General features: G+C 27.7%; 1 protein-coding gene across 3 annotated transcripts in view; it reads right to left on the bottom strand.

The window, feature by feature from the left end:
- Window positions 1-23,359, bottom strand: part of LOC132921626 (cell adhesion molecule 3-like) — a 410,858-nt gene that overhangs the window by 266,949 nt on the left and 120,550 nt on the right. Inside the window, exon 3 of one of the 3 annotated variants that reach the window (XM_060984754.1) lies at window positions 18,950-19,006. The exons of the other annotated variants lie outside the window; for them this stretch is intronic. The gene's annotated coding sequence lies outside the window, so the exon portion shown is untranslated. The remainder of the gene's footprint in view (window positions 1-18,949; window positions 19,007-23,359) is intronic. 3 annotated transcript variants of the gene reach the window in all.

Below are 23,359 nucleotides of genomic sequence, written 5' to 3'. Positions count from 1 at the left end.
TTGACTTACACAATATGTATATGAATGATAGAATCAACCCTGATTGTCTAATCAGTCTATAGATAAAGTGATAATATGAATAAAAATACATACAACTAAAACACATGCATACTCAATCATAATGAATTTCAAATGAATTCAAAATTTAAATTTTGAAGAACATGAGTTCTTATTATATATTTCCTTATTATAGTATTATTTATTTTATTATATTATAGTTTATAATAATATATTAAAGAACATTTATATAACTGACACTCGTTTAGCAATGCTTCTAAAAAAATACTTTCTTTTCAACAGTGTACTATCGCAATATTAAATATTTATATTTAAAATATGTTGTAATATTCTACACTCAATTTGTTTAATGAAAATTTATGAATAATTTACATAAAATAAGTTAATAAAGACTATAGAGTAGATTGAAAACAATTTACTATGTTGAAATTTCAAAAAATTAAAAATATACATTTCTCCTAATTTTAGGCGAAGCACTTCTTTTATGAACCAGAAAATGGTATCAGATAAATTCAAGTTATATATTTCCACTTTCTTTCTTCGAATAAAAGTTTTGATATTGCACTTCATATAAGTTTCCATACAGCTTATGTATGATTATCATTATTACGAAAATACTTATCATTTATAAAGGTACATAATTTATACAATCTTGAGGCGTTTACAAAGCTTTGCCCTAAAGATATGATCAAAATCGATTGTTTTTAAAGAGTTCAATATAAGCCACTTCCTTTAATGAGTGAGAGCGTATCGTTTAATGTATAAACGTGTGCAAAGTATGGCGCATAAGCAATTTATTCACTAAAACAATAACTGACACTTGTCCATTATGTCAACAAAACTATAGTTATGCAATAAGAAATCTTATAATAAATAAATTCGTAATGTAGTTTGTATATCTATTATATCAATATGTTTATTATTTTATTTATTACATTTTAAATTAAATTAAAGGAAATAATAAGGACTGAGATTTCAAAGAGTGGAGTCAATCTCATATAGATTTAATAAAGAATACAAATATTTTTTTCGAATTTTTTATCGTCCTTGTTTTATCAGTACGATGGACAAAGGACGGTAAACGGACACTTTGAACAGTAAAAATAAACCAGGAAATATATTTTACAAAATTTCAAAATAAGATAAGATTAAATTATTCAAAACTATATCCTAAAAAAAAATCGCGAAGCCTGTACAGTGTACATATAGCAAGAAAATGAAATAGCAACAAATATACACAATTACTTTAAATAATTTGCCTTACATTTAACTTTTAAATTTATACACGACTTATAATTTGACTGCGTGTGAAATGTTGTGAAAGTTTCAAAAATTCACAAAGCCTGTACATAGCACTAAAATTAAACTATAATAAACTGCATGATAGAAAAATTAGTTTTACGTCAAATTTGTATCCCAAACAGTCTCTTTATTCAAGAAAAATATCTGCGTTGGAAGTATGCAATATTATTTTTTGGCATGAAAAGTAATTCAGCTCCTGGAAAAGATGGGATATCAATTAACGCGATAAAATTAAAAAAATCAAATATTTTAGTAAATATTTTTGATACAATTATTCAGGAAAGTGATATACTATTTCGTTTAGATGTTTCATTATATCCCCAATACACAAGAGTGATAACAAAACCGTTCGATTAACCTATTATTTTATTAAATTATTTTTATAAAATTTTAGAATAATTATTCAAATCTAAAAAAAAAAAAATAAACAAAACAGTAGGAATCTTCTTAAAGCATTTGTCAGTATTTCTCATAGAACACAAATACATATTTTAATACCTATTGGGATAATTAATATTAAATCATTTTTTATTCTCGAATCATACTTAACCAATCGAAAACAATAAGTCAGAGTATCAAACACTAAGTGATGGAGTTAGCATAACCACAGGAGGTCCCCGATGAACAGTTTTATCAGCCATTCTAAATTTAATATACACAGCTTCATTAGAAAACTTAAATCTATATAGTAAACGTTTTTCTTATGCAAACGATACGGTCATACATATAAGTATACAACTAAGATCATGACAACGCCAAAACAGATATCCGTTTAATAAATACATGGTTTTTAAAACGTTTCTTGAAATAAATTCTATTAAATCCAACTTTATAGCTTCCACGAAAGACATAAGAACTTAACCAAACTTTAATGAAATCAAAATTCACGATTTAAATCATTAAATAAATTACTGTTGTTGCAATGTTATTAATAAAACATAATATATGAAATGTTTAGGAATAATTATATTGATCAACACTTAAAATGGGACTCACAAATACGTATCATAAACATTGAATTACGAAAAGTACACTAAATATACACATAATATGAAAATTACTAAAATATATACTACGCACCATCTGTTTTTCCATGACAGTCGATCCTTCAATATGGTATAACTGCACGGAGAGAATTGGGTACTGTTACAAGCGGTAAAATACCATGAGCACAAAAAGCATGATAAAAATAATTCTAAGCAAACCTAAAACATATCCTTTTACACAACTATTCGAAGAATGCCATGTTCTCTATGTAGACAAATTATTTCGAAAGAAACGCTTTTTATTTTACATACGTATAATACTCGTAAATTGAATCTAATTAAATTAAAACCAGCATACTACGAAACTCTGCAGAAATATAATGTAGAGATTCCTACCATCCGAATGATCAAATCATGCTTATGTGTTTCCCAGGTAGACGTCAAGTTAAATAGCACCGTTTCACATCTCACCGTGTAAATTCTATGTAGTATATACAATACAAAAAGTGTGTTAAAATATTATGGTTAAACCATAACCTTGCAACCATTGCAAGAGCACTGTGTACATGATATGAACTTCATTAAAATATTTAATTTGATTCTCACTTAAATTATAATAACATCCTATTTTTTTTTCTGTTTTTTTTTTTTTTGTCTTTTTACGCTTATATTATCTCAATTATTTATTATTGTTATTATTATTTATTAATACTCAGATTTCACTTGTAACTTATTAGTAATAAGTAGATATCTTCAGTAGTGATTTGATTTATTATTTTCGCCATTATTTTATTGTGATTGTACTTAAATTTATCTACACATGTAAAGTAAGATGTAAGTATTATAAAAATGCACGAAACTAAAAATAAATTTAAATATTTTAGTTTCTATTATAACTCACAATTTTTCACAGACACTCATCGTTTCTAAAAGCAATAATTTTAATATTATTAATCTGATGTATATTATGATAATAGTAATAATTATTTATTTATTTTAGAAATTTGCAATAAAACAACACGACTATAAAATTACCTGTACCTACCTATTTAAATGTGTAATTATAAATTATGTAAAATGTATTTTACACATTATCATACATATTATCTTGTATTATATCCACTATTGTTACTATCTATCTACCTACCAACTGTCCGCGGTTTTAATTTTTTTTAACTAATCGTCCGAAGCATTCTACAACCACAAAATGCTGACACGATTCCGTGAAAAAAAAATCACTATCGAATTAATTAAGTATTTTTTGTGACTTTGTATTTTCATAATCATACGTTATTGTCATCGTCAACAAAGCGTTTCATACACGCAGTCATTTTATTACTTGAACTGAATAACCGATCTTATTTAAGTTTTGCAATGACTCATTGGTTCGTAATAGGTTCGACACACAACGAATGATCGATCGTGTTATTATTAAATAGTTACCAAACAATATATAGAGGTTAAAATCTGAGGCATCTGGAAACTTTTGGATCACCGAGGATAATGCACAAGAGTAATGTCTTAATACGGTAAATATACGTGTGTCATAGTACACATACACTCCCAATGGAATAACGCGAGATAATCACAACTCGATTTTCGATAACGTATAATAATAATATTATGCACATTTGAATTAGATGCGTTTAATGTATAAAACGATAAAGCACACAGTTTAGTAAGAATTTGAGTTTTTTATTTTGATCAATGTTCACACATCCTATGACATGAGTGTATTATTATGAAAATTATTTGTTTTTGTTATAAATTTACGTATTTTTTTGACACTTTTAATATTGTGATATACTTTTAAATTTCCAGTTTAGAAAGTCAATATTATTGTTTTAAACATTTTAAAACAAGGAGGATGGAATATTCTTCTACACAACTCGCTCGTTTAACGTAAAAAATAATCTTTGATCTTCGAATTCTTCAGGAATACAAAATCATTCATAATTTTAGTTCCAACGCAATGATTAGTTAGAATACAGGTCTTTAAAATATTTCCACGACAGATTAAATATTGTGCAATATCGCATAAATATAACAAAAAATTATATCGATTGTATGTTATGCAGTTGAACGGTTGTAACTTGCGGTCAACCATTTCGATGGTAGGTACATCGCTGTTTTTCATTTTTATCGACAGTATAATTTTATATTTTCAAAACGAAACATTATTTTGTCATATAGTATGAATTTTACATTTAGGAATTGAGTAATATAAATTATGTATGTACTCACTACTCATATGTATATATATTTTTATCAGATTTACATTAACCCCTACCTTGTTCCCTTGAGCTCCCATTACCACAAGCAGCTCAAGATGCATTTTTTTTTAACCCTAACGCTGTATACTTGTATGTCAACTCATACATCCCTTAATCCTACGCTACTGTGCAACGCGTGTGTACCACCCGCCACTTATTTAAATCTCGTAAACACAACGATTTCCGCGTACCACAGTGAGTAAGCAAATATGACGTTTTAAAAATCTTGAAAAAGTTACAAACGAATAAAAAAAAAAAATACACAAAAGCATGTCTTGTAAATATTTTTATATACGTCCAGCGCCGGTTAACATATTTTTTTACTGCACTTATATGAATATTTATTTACCAGAATCTTTTCAGAGATTCAAATTGAGTTTTAGTTATAACTGTCAACTATACAAGATAATGTACAATAAATAACTATAGATGTAAATAATCGATAATTATGGATTAATAGTATCTCCAAAAATCGAAATAATGAATGTTTGTCATTTTGAGAAATTCATATAATTAAAATTAAAATATGTCAATACAGGACAAATGGACGAAACCGTTTGGACGTAAATATATATAAATATATATATAAATCAGTAAATAAAATTAATAAGCTAATTTTCAAGGTTTTACTTGATGGTCCAAACGGGTTTTTAAATTGTTTATAAGACGTTCTTTACAATTTTAGAAACTTCAAAGATATTAGCATGTTGATTCGTTGATTTTAAATTATGAGTATATAGTGTTCATTTGTAGGATAATTTATTAATTATATTAAATTTACAAATTCCATTGTTATGTGGGTTTTTTTAAAGTAATTGAATGTTTTTGTCGAAAATGTTTGTTATTTAAATACAACAATTCTAAAACCTTCCGTGTATTCCATTCAAATGTAAATACAAATATTTTTTTTTTATTTCTCTTTAATTTAAATTAATTTAACATAGTGAATATATGTTTTAACATTTACTAATCATATAGCGTTGGCTACGCACTTGCTAACGCTCAGTTATAAAATAGGTTATAATTTTTAAATTTTAAATATATTTAAAAAAGTAACATTCTACTATGAAACTTATATTACTTATATTAAAAAAAAAAAACAAATTTGTCTATAGTTCTGTACATAACAAAAATAAATTATGAAAAATATAATTTAAAAACGATATAAATCAAAAATATTTGATACAACAATGCCTACAAAATGAATATTTTAAAACAATAAAAATATTTTTAAATTTGTTCCATAATATGCAATTAAAACAGGCATCATATTTAAGATTCAACTAAATTGCCTAAGATTATAATCCATTAAAATCATATAAGCTTATTATTTTGACATGATTTTTTTATTATTATTTTCCTGGTATAAATACTAATTGAACGTTATTTTTTATTTTTATATAACTACTACTATTTTTGTTGTAAATTATTAACCAGGGTTAATGTTAGGTTATCAAGGCCAAGCAAATCGAGACCATTATTGCGAAGAGGAACAAAATCGAGTACACCGTGAATTGTAATTAGTGGCGACGATGGTGTAGGTCTATTAATAAAATCAATATTATCATTAGATGCTTCATTTGATAGATGCTATGTATGTATTCACTATCTAAGTAGTCAGTATTATTATTATAAATAATGAAGCAGAAGTTTATATTGGTCGTTGAAAATAAACTTTTTTTTTATCAATTTTATGATATTATATTTTTGGAAGATCCGTCAGATGAGCGATTCCTTTTTTTATCTGAATTTATTAGAATTAGTTGTAAAATTATCACTTGTGCACTCTGTGTGTGACTGAACAAAACGGAGTTTGTTTTATTTTTGTTTGTGATTTTATTTCTCGGTTAAGTATAGAATTTATATTACTGCGGTTCATGTGTGTTATCGTTATCGCAACTAGGTTCAGATTATATAGATGACCGCCGCTGGCTATATCAGAAAGCGCAGACAACAATTATTACTGCAGATGCCGTAAATAAGTAATTATAATTACTCATTTTTCTGAGGTATGAGCTTTAGAAGTTGAAATACTGTGGCAATAAAAACAGATTAATAAATAAATCAATTTTTTTATTTTTTTTTTTGTATCATTCACAATTAAATCGAGTGAATCTTTAAAAAAAAAAAATAGGAAACTATTTTCATGAATAACTGTTATACGTATGTTGTAGATAAGAACAATAGTCATGGAGCAGATATTTTAAAACCGAAATCACTTACTACTTACAAAAATAATAATAATAATAATGATAATAATCGTTATCGTTACAGTATACCTACATCTAGTAAGGTGATCGGTGGATGTACATTGATTATTATTACCACTACTACGTTTTAAATCTATGACCGCACATACCGCTAAAAGTCGGCCTGGTTGACAAATCGCCTCGACCATGATGAGCAATAATTTATAATTATCATATTATTTATTTCTGTAATTAATATACAAATATATTTGACATGAATCTACTAATTAAAAATTGTTGGAATAGTTCAGTTATAACTATACATTACTGTTCAGAGTTTATTAACTGACGGATCAATAATATTAATAACAGATTGCTTTTCAAATTAATACGTTTAAATATTATTCATTGTAATACATAAGTTTTTATCTAAAAATTTGAAAAAATAATATGTATGTTAAATTTTAATGTTACACTGATTTGAAACAACTGTGATTAAAATTTAAAATTAATGTCCATGTTTTTTGTTCATAAGAATGAATAAACTGCATTTTTAACAAAACAATTTAGAATTGAAAAAAAAAAAACAATTTAAAAAATTGAAAGTTTCACAATTATTACTAAGATGTTCATTAAAGTAAAATATCAACTTGTATTAATTGTAATAAGTAAGTATTTCTTTTCAGTTTTTATAATTTAAGACTTTTAAAGCTAAATATATTGTTAATTGAAATAATTTGATTAATTCAAAATATTTTTATTTTTTTTTATTCTAAACATAGCCATTTTGAGCGGTTGAATAACCAATTAGTTAGCCCCAAATCATCAATTAATTTATTCAATTGTTTGTAAATTAGAAGTATTATGTGAGTGACATTAATATAAAATTATAATAGTCTTATGAATTAAACTATAATATACAATATTAAAAAATCTTGAACTTTTTGATTAAAAGTCATTTTTTTATTTAAGCATATATATCTGTGGTAATTTTGAACGCAAAAAGTAGATTTTTTTTATGAAATATTAAATAGTTAAACAGTTTATTTTTTAACATTTAACATGTCCAGCGTTGCTTACTCTTTCGATCGATAAATAGGTACGAGTAACTACATAGCTCTACATATTTGGCGGTGTTTTTTTTTTGTACTGATTTGACTCACTGAATCTAAACATAGAAAATAAAATTTCAAAGAACAATGCGAAAAAAAAACAAATACGCTATTTTTTATTTCTTAGGTAAGTACGAATTGATAAATATAGTGTTGCGCACGTTTGAATGTTACAATATAAAGTCAAAATATAATGTCAAAATTGCATTCGCGAACCACAACAAATATACAACAAATATCTTTGAAATGCTTTAAAATTGCATGTTTTAAAATAAATTTGAATAAGCTGCAGTTATTTAAATTAAATATTAATATGTTTTTCTCGTTAATGTTTTTCAATCATTATTCTGTAAAATTGTATAGTTTCTTAAAATACATTGTGTTTTGTGGCTCGCCTGGACTCAAAGCATTTGTATAAACGTTATTATTACAATTAAGTATTGAAAAAGTTGTATACAATCATTTAGGTTGAAGGTAGCAGATATATGCACTAGATGAGACATGAACGTGGTACATGGTAGGTACCCCTACTATTTAACCATTATTAATGCATTAGTTTAAATTCTGATTTATAGAATTTTTAAGTATACTATAGAATAATATTTTTAAATACTTACTATACAAACTTTTTAAAATGAAAACACCTTTTTTTATTTTATGTAAATGATTGAACTGATTTTTTGTTGTTGAAAAATTGTATGCATTTAAATTGAAACTCAAATTTCAATTATTTATTGAATTAGGTATAACACTTTATGTAGAAAAATTGTAAATAGATTTATTATTTAATTTTTTACCAATGGTTACCAATTATAACTGGGAAAATTAAAAAAAATATATATTTTTGTAAATATCAAAATATTTAAGTGATTAATCCCGATATTTTTGAAATAATCAATACTTCTATATATTTCCAAACTATAATCATAAAACTAGTAATATCTTCGTACAATACGGAAGGCAAATTAAATAATTCAAAAACTATTTGTACAAATTTCTATTTAGTTACACTACAGTGGAATAGTTACACCATAAGCGAGGGTTTGGATTAACAAATCAAGTTAACACATACTTACTTATAAATAAAAAAAAAAAAAAAAACGAAATAAATTAAACAAATTCATTATTATATTGGAAGAAAAATAGGACGTGAGCATTCAGGGCGAACATAATTCTGTATATCATTATAACACAGCAATAAGGCTATTATACACCTGCTATATCCACACAAACGGTAGAAACGCGGTATAGTGAGATACCACGTGTACCGCGTATATAGGTATTATGGATATTATGGTAAACTAAATTTGTTCGACCGCGACCGGGCGGACGTGTAACGCAGAGATTATACTATTATATAGGTACCTACTTTGTACACGGGTCCAATCCCACCCGTATAACAATATCTGCAGCATAGATCGGCCCGAAGACTCTTGCGCAATAACCCATAAGCGCACGGTCTCGAGATGGCTATAGTCTTATTATAACCGTCGTCCAAGAGTCTGTACGTAATGATAATATGATATAAAATACAGTGGAACCTCAATAACTCGAATCGGTCGGGGGCAAAAATAAAATTCGAGTTATCGAAAATTCGATTCATAGAGGTCCAAGTTACCATAAATTGAAATACAGAGGCTATGGAATTCCTTCGAGTTATCGAAAATTCGACTTAGAGAGGTTCGAGTTATCGAAGTTTCACTGTATTATACAATTAACACAATGTTGTTTTTCGATTTACAATCGTTCGGCGCTAAAAACGACGAAACCGGAAAGCGTCGCACATCGCATGATACGTCTTGTGTCACGTATATAGACTATGACGAACGGACTTCCAGCTCGACTGTAACAGAATTACACGACGGTCTCAGTAAAGTCCGTTGTCAGTCCGATCTCAAAACGAGTCATCTTTGACTTACAATTTCTCTGTGAATTGGTCGGAGGGACTTTCTCCTTAAATCGAATCGCATAACAATAACTTCGAAATGGTAAACTTAAAATAATAGAGATGGACTTACAATATTTGTTAGACGTAAAGTATACAACTCGCGATTTGTTTAGGGCAATTTTATTTTGCCGAGGAAGAGAGATAAATTTACCATCGCGTATGTATGTGCGTTAAATTATGTATACAGTTATCTGTCAATTATTATTAATAGTTCATTCGCAATATCACGAATCAAACTCTCAAATTCAAGTTCGGGAAGAGATTCGAAGGACATTTCTGTGAAAATACAAATATTATATTTCTATTTCACGTGTTGTTAAATCAACGAGTACACGTTAAATTTAAATTAAGATTCACTCCAGTCTATGAATTTATTCCAGATTTATTTTTATTTTTATTTGTACGCGCGTTTTTTATTACACGTGAAACTTTATTTTCAATAAATCAATGAGTGTAGTATAATACTCCAATGGCATCTAGTTTGGACACAGCAATGATCGGTAATCACTAATTTATTTTGAACACGAAGCATTTGCTTTACACGTCTGGTTTTTTTTTTTACTAAAACACTGTTTATGAGAAATTTGTTTTAAGAATAGTATATATACAGATATTTTTAGTTTTTTACAGCAATTATCAACACACATAAATATATATTTTGTATTATATTAAATAATAATTCAATACGTTAAATAAATATTACTTATATTTTAATTACACGTAAATAAAACTCATGAATTTTTAAATTTAAATACACGTGAACAAAAAACACGTGATCACGTGAATCTTGATTCATGTTCAAATCCGAGAGGTTTAATAAAACAACCTATCGCATTACTGTATCGCATCTCATTATAATACTTTCTTTTTAAATATATATAATTTAAATACGACGTAAAATGTAGAGGTTTCTTCACTTTTTTTTTTTAGAGAATTTCCATACACCCTCACTACCTTTATTATCCAGTTTTTGAAGTATTTATATAACATACTGTCAATTAACGTGGAAGCGCACTTAGCACAAAGTTTGAAAATGGTATTTTGCTGAACCAAATTGGTTTTCCCACCTTAATTGTTTTTAGCTATTTTCAAAATTTCATTCTACGCATTCCCACACTTAATCTACGTTACTACATCCCCCAAAAATTACTTATAAAATGAGCCATTAAGGCGTCTAATGTCTTATGTCAATTTAAACTCCCGCTTTATAGTAATGTTAATTTATAATTTTATAAAACTCAATTATTTATTGTTTAAAAATTGTATTTTTATTTCGTATGTACCTACGAAATATTTTTTTATTGCACTGTTATGTATAATTTAACTGTTATGCAATACTAAATAACTAAATAATCAATGTACATTAGAAAAAAGTTATAAATTATGTAGCATTTTAGTTAAATTATATATTTGTACTAACATTTTTACTGTTAATGGCAAATGATCTCTTTCACCCTCTTGGAAATGTATATACTAATATTATTGTGGTCGTGGTAACAATACTATTATAACGGTAAGTTGTCTATCGTCGACCTCTGCATTGTCAAATGAACATAGGAGCATCGAGATACGATTCAATTACAAGTCTCTAGGATTCTTAACAATAACTATGTTAAAAGGGTAAAACCTTTTACATTATTAACAATCTTACTCGACGTAATTGTATCTTATAAAAACACGAGAACGTAGCTTATCAGCGTGATTGAAAAAATATTTTAAAATTAAAAAAGTAAATCTTTTGGTTGGAATATAGTAAATTAAATCCAAATCCAATCAAACACATCGGTTAAGTTAGGTAGGTAGATAAATTGGTGAGTGTGTAAAAAATATATATATATATACCTATAGTTAATTACAGTAGACTCCGATTTATTGGGACACGTCTGCCATGCGTATGAGTGTCCCGATTAAGTGGCTGTCCTAATTAACCGGTACCTCTATTAAGCGGAATCTTCTGTTTAAATTGTATAAAAATACAATTTTAAATTTTTTTATATAATTTTATATCATTGTATGTACCTGTGGATAAAATTATCAAATAAAAAAGAAAAACGCTTTCTACAATTTATATTACTTTAATTTATGAAATATTAAATACTGCAATCATAGTGTTTGTATTCCTTTACAAAGATACAGTAATTTTTTTTATTTGACAAAAGATGAGAAGTTATTAAAAACAAATAACTAGTTTTTTTTTTTTTAATTAGGTCAATATTAAATTTAATTATTTGTTAATAATTATGTAGGCGGAAAGTGGCTTATACAGGCTTAACCTACACAGATGTTTTTCAATCCCACTAAAAATGATATTTTTAAGTTAATTTCTTAATAATTGTACATATCATTTGTATGTTTCAAGATAAAATATAAATATATAAAATCAATTTTGTAACTCTTTAGTGAATAATATTATAACTCAAATTTAAACTCAGAACTATTATAGATATACTAAAAACAAAGTTGCATAGTAATGTACATATTTATATTTTACTAAAAAAACAATAAATGCATAAATAACTATTAAACTGTCAGAAAAAATCAGAGTGGATAATCTACTGATAAAATAATATTCTTTCCCTAAAAAAAAAAAAAAAAAAAAAAAATATTATTATAACTGCAATATGTTAAAATGTTACCCAATTGTATTTGATTTATTTCAATCGTCTAAATGACTATGTGTATGAGTATATAGTATTTTGTTAAAAATGTCTTTTAAAAATTGTTTTGGTGGAGTAGAGTCAAGTTTATAACCACGCCGTCTCTACATGGTATTATCGAATATTTATGCAATTTATTTTCCCCAAACTAGTATTTGACAGGATCTCTGACAATTGATATTTTACTAACAATAGATTTAATATTAAAAATTTAAAGTTTAAATGGTAAAAAATTTTAACGAATCAATTCAAAATAAGTTAGGTATTACTAACCTAAATTACACATATCGATTTTGCACTTTAACTGTTTGTTAAATAATGACTAACTATTATGTTAATATTTATTTATTTTGTATTGTATACGGATGTAGGAAATCATAAGTTTTTATCGATCAATTAAATAAATAAATAAAATACATAAATATATTTTTAAAGTTTAAAAACATTGAATACTGCGGTATTAAACAAAAATATTAATTTAAAATTTAAATTAAACCAAACTTAACAATATATTATATAGACATGATTTTAACTAACGTATCTATAATTTTTCAAATTAACTGGGTTAAGCTAAGTATCACAAATGTATAATGTATTGAACATTAACAGATTGAGTTAAGAAATTAAAAATAAATAAACTATTTCGTTTTGTGTAATTAAATTGTAGGTTCCTATATTAGTTACGTTTGCTTTAATCAACAACAATTAGTTTTAATATAATATCTATTAACTATAATATTATGATGTGCAACTAAACACGTTGCACAATACGCTTTCGAGATTTTGAATATCTATTTCGCCTAAAAGCATCGAATTCATGGAAACATCAAACATGTATATTGTGTTTCCTAGTCGTGAACACGTGGTACCTTCCGGAAACCAGAACTGAAAAATGGATTTTGCATCACAATATTATACGGATAGTGTTCTCGAACTCAGAACAACAAATATCTATTTCAGTAAAATATTGATTTCGTCCGACGAAAGGTTAAAAACGTCGCAGCCACGCATGAATCGAATTCCGCGGCGTGAGTGAAGTTTTTCAGTAGTTTGTAAAGTATATTTTAAATTTACAGGCAATGCCAATAGAAGGGCGGCAGTGAGACAAATTGAACAATAGCTTCGGGTGGTACATTTTTTTTAAGTGTTTTTCCAATAAGAAGTGCTTTCTTATGTTGTACCCAAGTTTTAGAAAACTGCACGATTTATAAATAAAAACAGTCTATTTAATTTTCAAATTGTATTTACTTTTTTTTTTAAGATAAGTAGATATATATACCTAATAAAAAAATTATAAATATTAATTCTTTCAGTTTTTGACTACAACTGACATATTCAAATAAATTTGTTTCCACATGATAAATATTGTCATATTATGAAAATGTCAAATCAAGAGATTCAACGTGTTTGAAGTTATGCCCCTCTCCAATCACAAAATTATAATATATATCTATCGTAAAACAATTTATAAAATACTTATTAATTTCAATCGATTTAATAAGTTACATATTTACTAACGACATTTTTAATATATTACGTCATTATGTAACTCCATCGTAATTGAACCTTAATCAGTATTCAGTTTATAACTAACCATACTTCGTAATTTTTTTAACCAACTTTTTGAAATTGAATTCCACCATGTCCAAGTGCCGATCGATTTATCAATATTTTAACACCATCCGTTTCTGCTTATTACTTTGTCACGTTATAATAGAGAGACAGTATTTTATGTGATGAGAAAACGCATGATCGGCGTAAATAAAAACTTAAACACTAATAAACAAAAACTTTATTATTGCTTATAAGTTATAATATAAAAATATAAATATAAAAAAAATAGTTATATAAATATTATCCGGTGTCACAATTGGTCACAAATGTAGTTTGTGACGTGAATAGTGTTTCTATTTTGATGTAAATAAACTAACGTAGCCTATTGATGGTTCTCAGGAAACTTTGTCGCAATATTTAGTTACATCAGTTGCCATTCAATGAATACTCGAGGAGATTGGTCAAAGGTTTTTCAAACTTACGTAGAAGTTTAGATGGTACGCCGAATTTTTGACTTTAGCGTTATGAAACTCGCTGTTCCACATTAGACAGACACCTTCAACTTCCATTTTGTTTATACGTCATCGACTCTATGAATAACGCCGTGTCTTTCAGACAAACGTTTTCTCGGCAACAACACCAATAACACGGCAATAAGTCCCGAACTGACACTTCGGCGAATACACATCGTTATTAATAAGATTACTTTATTTTCAGAATGCATTCCAAGTCAAGTAAGTGTACTGTGCTAAATTATTATGCAGTACATCTAAAAATTAAAAATTAGACGGAACTAATTGTATCTCGGAAAACGCATCGTACGATAATAACACATTAAACTGAGATGTACGTTTGAACCACTTTTACCACAAGTCCTATAACGGCAAACTACGCGGAGAGGACAGATTATGAATACAGCAGCACAGCACTATTATTTTATTCGAGACTCTCAAAGAATTTCCCATGTGAACAGACAATTTTAAAAGACTTCTGGGAATATGTTATTAATTTTATTCTAGCGGCGCACAACGGTACAACATTAATGTATTATATAGTGCACGCCACCTTTACGCGCACAATACGTGCAAATGAAATTTCACGAATTCACATACGGTACACATAATATAATCGCAAGGCGTGTAAGGCTATAATATCATTATCACAAAGAATAACCAGCGGAAACAAAATTACAATTTATTTTTAAGTCATCGCAATATCATTATTTTTTCAACGACCCGTCTTTAGATTCGGATACGAGCGAGTTAAAAAATTATACTTTTACACGGTCGGTCTTTTTGTATGATTTCATACACTTGAAGTAGATTATATGCGCAGTACTTCGAAACTGTATAAATTATTATATGATGGGTGTTGTCTGAAATTTAAATTAGACACCGTATAATATTATATTTATAGTAAATAATTAAATAATATCATTTGGTTATAATGGAAGTCCGGAAAAACGTTTTATAGATTTTATCGGTTTGCTGAATACCAGACTACAGAACAACATGTGTTGTTTCAAAAGTATATAAAATATTTATTATTTTAAAATAAATCTGATCAATATATTTTATTTATCTATTTTTTTTTTTTTTTATATATAATGTTTAATACTTGTAATATTTGTTTAAATTAAATTACAAAAAACTAAGCTTTCGACGGATCTGAAAATTTCCCAAATGAAAAATGTAACAGTCGTTGTATAATGTACCTAAAAGATGCAGATTGGCCGATGTTAGCATAAATATATACTCTAGTATTCTCTGCCTATTTGAGTACGATCAGTCGAATATTCTCAGCACTTATAGATCATTCTTTCGTATTATTATCGTAATTAGGCATATTATTATAACACGTTGGTCGTCTGTCGACTCTTCGTCCTTCGATAAATCCGATCCTATACCTACACACATCATTATACACCTCGACTGCGATGGACTTCCACAAGACTACGCGACCTAACCGATACTGCCGTACAAGACTTTCGAAAACTGCTGATGCTGGTAACTATTTCGAATGTTTAATTGATTTATACACACATCACATCCTGTCTTAAGACGTGACCGAGCGCCCGCCATGTATTATTGTTTACGCCTGGCACGTATCGTATGTCGGCGGGCGATGAGTAAAAGAGGTTTGTTATTTGCTTCTATTGAACTAACCACCTTCTATCACGCTAGTCAGAACGAATTTATATTATAATTAAAACTAGAGGCTATAATAATAATACGGTATAACGGACGCGTGTCGTACAGCGATAACTGCAGTGATGAGAAGAACTGAATAACGCAGTTTTCGGGGCGTTCTCCGTCCGATGGCATAGGTGGGTACAAATGTATACGATGATTTATTGACGTTTTGGAACGCGATAAAAAACCGAAACCCGAGATTTCACGGCAAATAATATCAGATGTATAAGTGACACGCAACGGACACTCGAACGACGAGTCGTAATAGTATTATAATATAATCATAAATTTGGCAAAATTCTATTAACTACGAATATAAACGCGGGTATACGTCATATTATTATTATACCTACCTAATTAACTGTTCGGCGCGCCCGGTGAATGACTTTTGTTACTGCTAATAACACAATACGATCTGCAGGATTAGAGCAACCGTCTTTACGACATTTATATGTACTTGTGGTGGTTTGATTTCGGCAGCATTGCATTAATTTGATATGAAATCTTGAGGTATATACAAAATACTGGTGAAAACGTCGTCGTCGTGATATTAAAATAATATGTAGTCGGTGATGGACTTTTACACACTACGGCTCAAGATACATTTTTAAGTTTATTATATATAGCTTCGTTGTAAAAATCATAAAACGAATTGATTAAAGATCATTCGACTACTGTGGTTTATATGAATAATATATTTTACATGTTTTATTGAAGAAAATATTTAAACAATTCATTATATTATTATTGTATTAGGTACCTTTGCGCATTATGAATGGATGGTAATATTATGTTTTCAGTGATGGTGTACACTGGAAGATGATCTATAAAAAGTCAGGAATAACAGTTTACCTGAACGTTTTCTTTAAAATATAATGAATTTATTCAGAATTTCAATGTACTTTAAAACTATAGTTTCAAATATAAGGTATACCGTATGCTATATCTATCTCATTTAAAAGTATTCTGTTGATTAATATGTAATTTATTTTTTCAAATGAGTATTGCTATTTTAACATAAAGAATTTTTTTTAAGCAAAAATATAACACCATATTTTTATAAATTATGTAAAAACTATCTGATTATAATAAGTTTTCTAGAGTATAAATTATTAACTACCTATTCTTTTTGTATTACATGTTGAACCATTGTAAGAATTAAATACCTACTAGACACCTTTAGTTCATAAAGTTTAGAAATTCATTAGCTATTTCGTTTAGTTTTAATTTAGATGCTTATTCATATTTCTTATAAATTTAAATTTTAAAATAAAAATAGGATTTTCATATTATAAAAAAGAAAATGTGTTTATCTCATCACATATCACTCCTTATATAATATAAAATAAATTTAAATATTTGAGTTTCATGTATACGAAATGGCAATTACATATTTTGCGCTTACCAAATTACCAAATCAAGAAATATGTATTGATTATCATTAATTAAAACACCTATACAAAACGTGGTAACAAGATTAAACAAAACAAATATTAAATTAGTATTTAATTTCAACCACAGAAATAGATAATTATTATTACACGTTTAAAAACTTAAGGATTTCAACTCTTTGTATAATTTTTAATATCTAAGAGATAAATCCTAAATTACTTCTGTTATATGAGTCACTTTTAAATTGGTAAAGTTGTTAAAATCAAAAGAAGTAATTAAAATGTATTCGTATTATAGACACTGCACAAATATTACGGTTCGCAGATATTCGCCGAAATTCAAAATAGCTTTTCGATATAATATAAGTACTTAACATACTACGAGGGACTAGTGGTTATTATTATTATTGTTGTTGTTGTTGTTGTTGTTGTTATTTTAATGGGACACAACCGTAGGGTTCCGCAAACTAAGAACATGTAGGTATATTGGCGGCAGCGACGGTTGGAGATTGTGGTACTGGCGGTGGCATAACTCCAAAGGCCGGTCCTCCGGGGAAACGGCCGCGCACAGCATCTGACGGTCGTGCTGGGGCGAGCAAGTCTCGAATAGTCTATCGATATTATAATAGATATACGATATATTGCAATGATCAATACGTCGACACGAACAGTGCATTCTGCGAATTTGGCTTTTACTATAAACATATCTATCTATATATGCGGAGGACGTGAAAATCACGAGTCTCGCGAATAACGTATACACACCGCGACTTATCGGATGTACGTACACGTCGTGCATATAGGTAATATACAACAACGCGAATATGCCCCACACATCGCTATAATTGTACAGATGGAAATCAAACAATAAATTAAACTGTTGTACGACATGTTAAATGCACATTATATTATTACGTACAGTTCCGTGTATGCATTAATTGAAGTCAAATATACGTTCTCTGCAGTTATTGCTGTGCTTGGGTACCTAACCGCGGTATACTATAAGTAATAGATACGTTGGTAAAATGTTAGCTTCGAGCGATTTCGGAATTATACGAAAGTTATCGGCGGAATATTATACTATTCAGCTATTACAAATGAATAAATATAAATATTATAATTTTAATTTCCTGCCTTCGTCTTGGTTACAGGAATTCGTATTCCACCAAATTCCGAAGTAACGCGATCCCGTGAACGATTCCATTCGGAGGACGTTATGTTTATATTACAATGATAATCGATATTATTATATATCGATGTGCGGTACATTACTCAGGGAAAATCATTTTTCTATTTCAATAATATCACTTTAAACAACAATGTTTACCTTTTTTTTTTCAGTCGTTAAGAGATTGTTTACTGCGTTATTGCTCAATCAATCATTCTGAAACACATACAAACATAATATATTATAAACAGACAATAATAGTCTGGTTTTAATCATCCGATCAAAAAATTATCATAATATTATTATTGTGACGAGTAATATACTTTACGTCGAATCACAGCTAAAAAGTTAAAACTCATTGGCACAGATGAGTATACCACGTCATCCAGAGAAAAAAATTAACTGGAAATTAAAGTTGACATTTTTTGTATTACTTTTTTCGGAAATTCAATGTTTTTACTCACTCAATTTTATTAAAACGAAACTTTTTTTTCCACGAAAAACAATAAACATCGTGTATGTTATACGTTTGTTTAAGTTTGGATTTTTGAACTCCATTTGGCATTTTAACGTCACGCAAGTACAATAGTAATAATAATCTATAATAAACGGCACTATAGAATTATTATAATAGTCAAGACAATAAATTTATTTCATACCGTGTACATAGGATTTGTTGTCCTTGAGATTGCGGTTTCGGTCAAGACAAAAGGCAATATACACAATATTATAGTAGTTGTTAACTGCTTAAAAGGTCAGATATTTTATGTATTTGCATATTACTATTATTTATTCTAATTAATAAATCCCATTGTTCAATCAAATTTAAATCCAACCCTAATTTTTCTATGGGATAAAAATTGTATTTTTCATATTTTTAATTATGAAGCATAATTAGTCTATTTTAAAAGTTTCTAAGTATATAATATATATTTATCTTCAAAAAATGTACACAATGATTGAATAGTATTAATCGACCAAAAGTATTATCAAATTTAATTTAGCTAAACGATAATCATTTGTTAAATAAGCTGATTTTTGAAATTGCACCATTACTATCATTAATAATTGTGAATTGCAACTTAACATAAATAAAAATATTTTTAAATACATGGCATAGGTAACTGTTTTTTTAGCTGTTTTATAACAATTTTAACATTTAAAAACAATAATAATTAAAAATAGAAAAATATTTTATTTTTTCAAAAATGTTATTTTAAAAATCTATAGAAAAAATAAACTTTTTTCGAAAATTTAATTAAAAATGAATGTTTACTTCTTGTATACTAATTTTAATTAGCGCATAAAAGCATGCACAGTTAAATTATATTATAGTGTGTATAATGTGCATGTACAATTTCGGGCCCTATTAATTACTGCATTGTGTTATTATTATCGCGTTCATAAAATGCAATAGACCGGTGTACGAATTGGCATGTACTATTATAGCTGTTATTGTAATGTATACGGGCCGTGCGTAATAATCGCCTAGTCAAATCTTGACCTTTATGCAATTCGCATATTGTACGGCCATAAAGCCTTTGTCGACGGGTATCAGACAAACGATCCATTATAGTATTGTTAAAACATCACATAATATACGCGGTGAATAATATATGCGCACCGCCGACGTTCGATCAATAATAACAAAAGATGAACTCGATTCACTTTAGTAATCTACGTAATGAGTATTGCTATTGTAATTTTGTATTTTTTTTTTTTTTTTTTCGTAATACAAAACGAAACTAATATTGAACCAAATGCGTTTTGTATTTCAATTTACTTTATATTGTTCAATTAGCCTGCGTTTGGATGAGTGCACGCGACAATAATAATAAAAAAGAATACCGATATTATACGTATACAAACATTATACGGACGTTAAATGAACACGAAACGGTATCGAATATCAAATATTACGAGAGAAAAAATAACGGATAAAATATGCATCTGAAAGACAGAAATCGATGCGATATTACCGGGTAAATGTAGACATGTGGTAACAGCGATATACATTATACACTATATATTTATAATAATAATAAATTATACACAATAATATATATATATTTCCAAAGTACCAATGGGTGGCCACTTCGCTCAAAACAGTTAAAACTTGTATCTATATCTAACAGCCATTCATTCGAATCGCTTACGCTCTTTGTAAACAAAAAATTGTTTTACGCATTGTGTAATAAAAATATGAATACCCCCCCCAAAAAAGTATATATATAGTATAATATATTATTGTTCTTCAATATTTGTTAGATGATAATAATCTACTCTGTGAATATTAATCATTAGTATTTAGTGCGAATTATATTATACACAACGTTGTTATATTTAATTTAGATACTTACTTAAACATTAGAATAACTAATGAAACTAGGTTACTAAACATATTATAATTTTGCTAATTGTTATGACGTTGTGCACTGCGTTTGTCAAACAATGATATGTTTTGATGCAATCGCGGAGTACTTTGCATTTTGAATACAAGTATTAAGTTGAATAAAATAAATGTTGCAAAAATAAAAAAAAATGATAATTTTTAATTTCTCTGACGACAATCACGTTAATATAATATATTCTTGTCCGGTGTAAAATTAACGCGACAACCGAGATAAGACCACTGTCGGTGAGATAAAAACAGGTATGTTGTATCAGCTGAATCTGGTATTATTTCGTAGAATAATATTATGCAAATTATAAAAATGCAAAATAGATGTTTCTACCTACCTGCACGTATTGCTCCGAAAAAGGAAATAACGCTAAAATAGCAACAATAATGATAACAACAATAATAACAATAATAATAATAACAACAACAATAATTTATAATACTATTATACAAACGCGATTAAGACGAATACACAGATTGAATGTTACGTTATTTCCATGAATGATGATTAGTTTTCAGAGTATGGGACAGAGCTTAGCTCCCTCAAATAATTCGCAAATGACAAATATTATATAAACATTATTAAAATCACGTACTATATTATTAGAGCCAATAATGTCATTATTTTGGTCGTTGTGAAATTAGATTCTATTTGTGTACCAAGCCTTTGGGGTCAATAGTTGAAATTTTTGGCCGACTCACGTCTTAAAATATTGTATTTTGTCAAAGGAAAAAAAGATAAAACAAATAATTAAATACCAATACATTTTATTGTTTTTCTGTAGAATTAGTTTAACTTTTGGTTATGTAAGATGATTACAATGACTTGATATATTTTTAAATTTTGTAAAATCACGGTGACTCGAAATGGGTCCGAAAGACGAAAGCACTTATATTAATCAATTTAAAGCTTTTAAAAATTAATACAGATGCACCGTTTAAATTTATTTCAAAAGTGAGTCGAATTCGATGCAGTCTAATAATTTTACTCTTCCGGCCTTTTGCGAGCTATTTCGCAATTATTTCTCAATTTAGAACACTAATCGTCACACGAAAATTTCAAAGTACTTATTAAGCCTTTAACTTCCCAAAAACCGTTGTGACGCAATGTTCAACCACAATTGTGTCCTAATAGTTAACAATTCGATTAGGTATTAGACATATAAAAAAGAAATTAGGTGTTCCAAAATATCGTTTCGTCCCAGGACGCTAAAACAGTGATTACAAAAACCCCCAAGGACTGATAGTATATATAGTGATTTTATTGGTTTTACTTTATCGCAATATAAAAAATAATCAACGTGGTACAGCTTTAATTTTGGTCAATAATATAATATCAAACTATCAACTAAAATCCCAACTAAACCAGGTCTTGCAATCGATTTAAAAATTGGTTTTAAACATTATTAATAAAAATCGTTAAAATTATTCTAAGAAATTAAAAGTGAGATCATAATTTAAATTGTTTTTATTGGTAAAACAAATTTATACTGATATCAATAAATATGCTATACTCGATAAATTATAATAAAATAATAATTAAAATTAAAAAAGAAAAATTCAAATTTAAAACTCAAAAATTGTCTAAAAAAATGTTGTCCATCGGTAAGTAATAACACTAATATTTCATTTTCCAACTCCGCTGTGTATCTTACGATCAACAGTAGATTTATTTGTATAGGTAGTAACCAAATCGAACAATTTCATTTTGATTTCAAGCTTTGAACTGGACAATTTAATGAGTTATAAAATATCGTGTAATATAATATAGTGTATAATAACGGTGACGTGATAAAGACGTATTGATATTATGTTAAATATTCAATTGTATGTTTTTGTATGCGTTACGCGTTCAAGAATTTCAATATTTATAAACGTAACTGTGATGATTAACACATTTACTGTTGTCGACGTGTTTATTACATTATTAATATTATTATAAAACTATCGGTGTCGTGTAATGTTCGGAGTTCAGACAACAGTGTCACATACAAACATAATATTATCATTGGTCGAGTAACTCATTTTCTTTAAAGTTCGCTATCGCCAGCGGAGGAAACACAATAAAACTGCTATTATTGCGCGCATGTTAATTTATTAGACCGTTAACGTCAGTTTTATAGCATTTAATAATAGGTTAGCGAACGTCTAGTGAAACAAAAACAATG

Source organism: Rhopalosiphum padi, chromosome 2 (assembly GCF_020882245.1).
Source record: "Rhopalosiphum padi isolate XX-2018 chromosome 2, ASM2088224v1, whole genome shotgun sequence".
Classification (NCBI taxonomy): Eukaryota; Metazoa; Arthropoda; class Insecta; order Hemiptera; family Aphididae; genus Rhopalosiphum; species Rhopalosiphum padi.
Note: the sequence above shows the minus strand (reverse complement) of the source record. Positions and strands in the feature narration are given on the sequence as shown.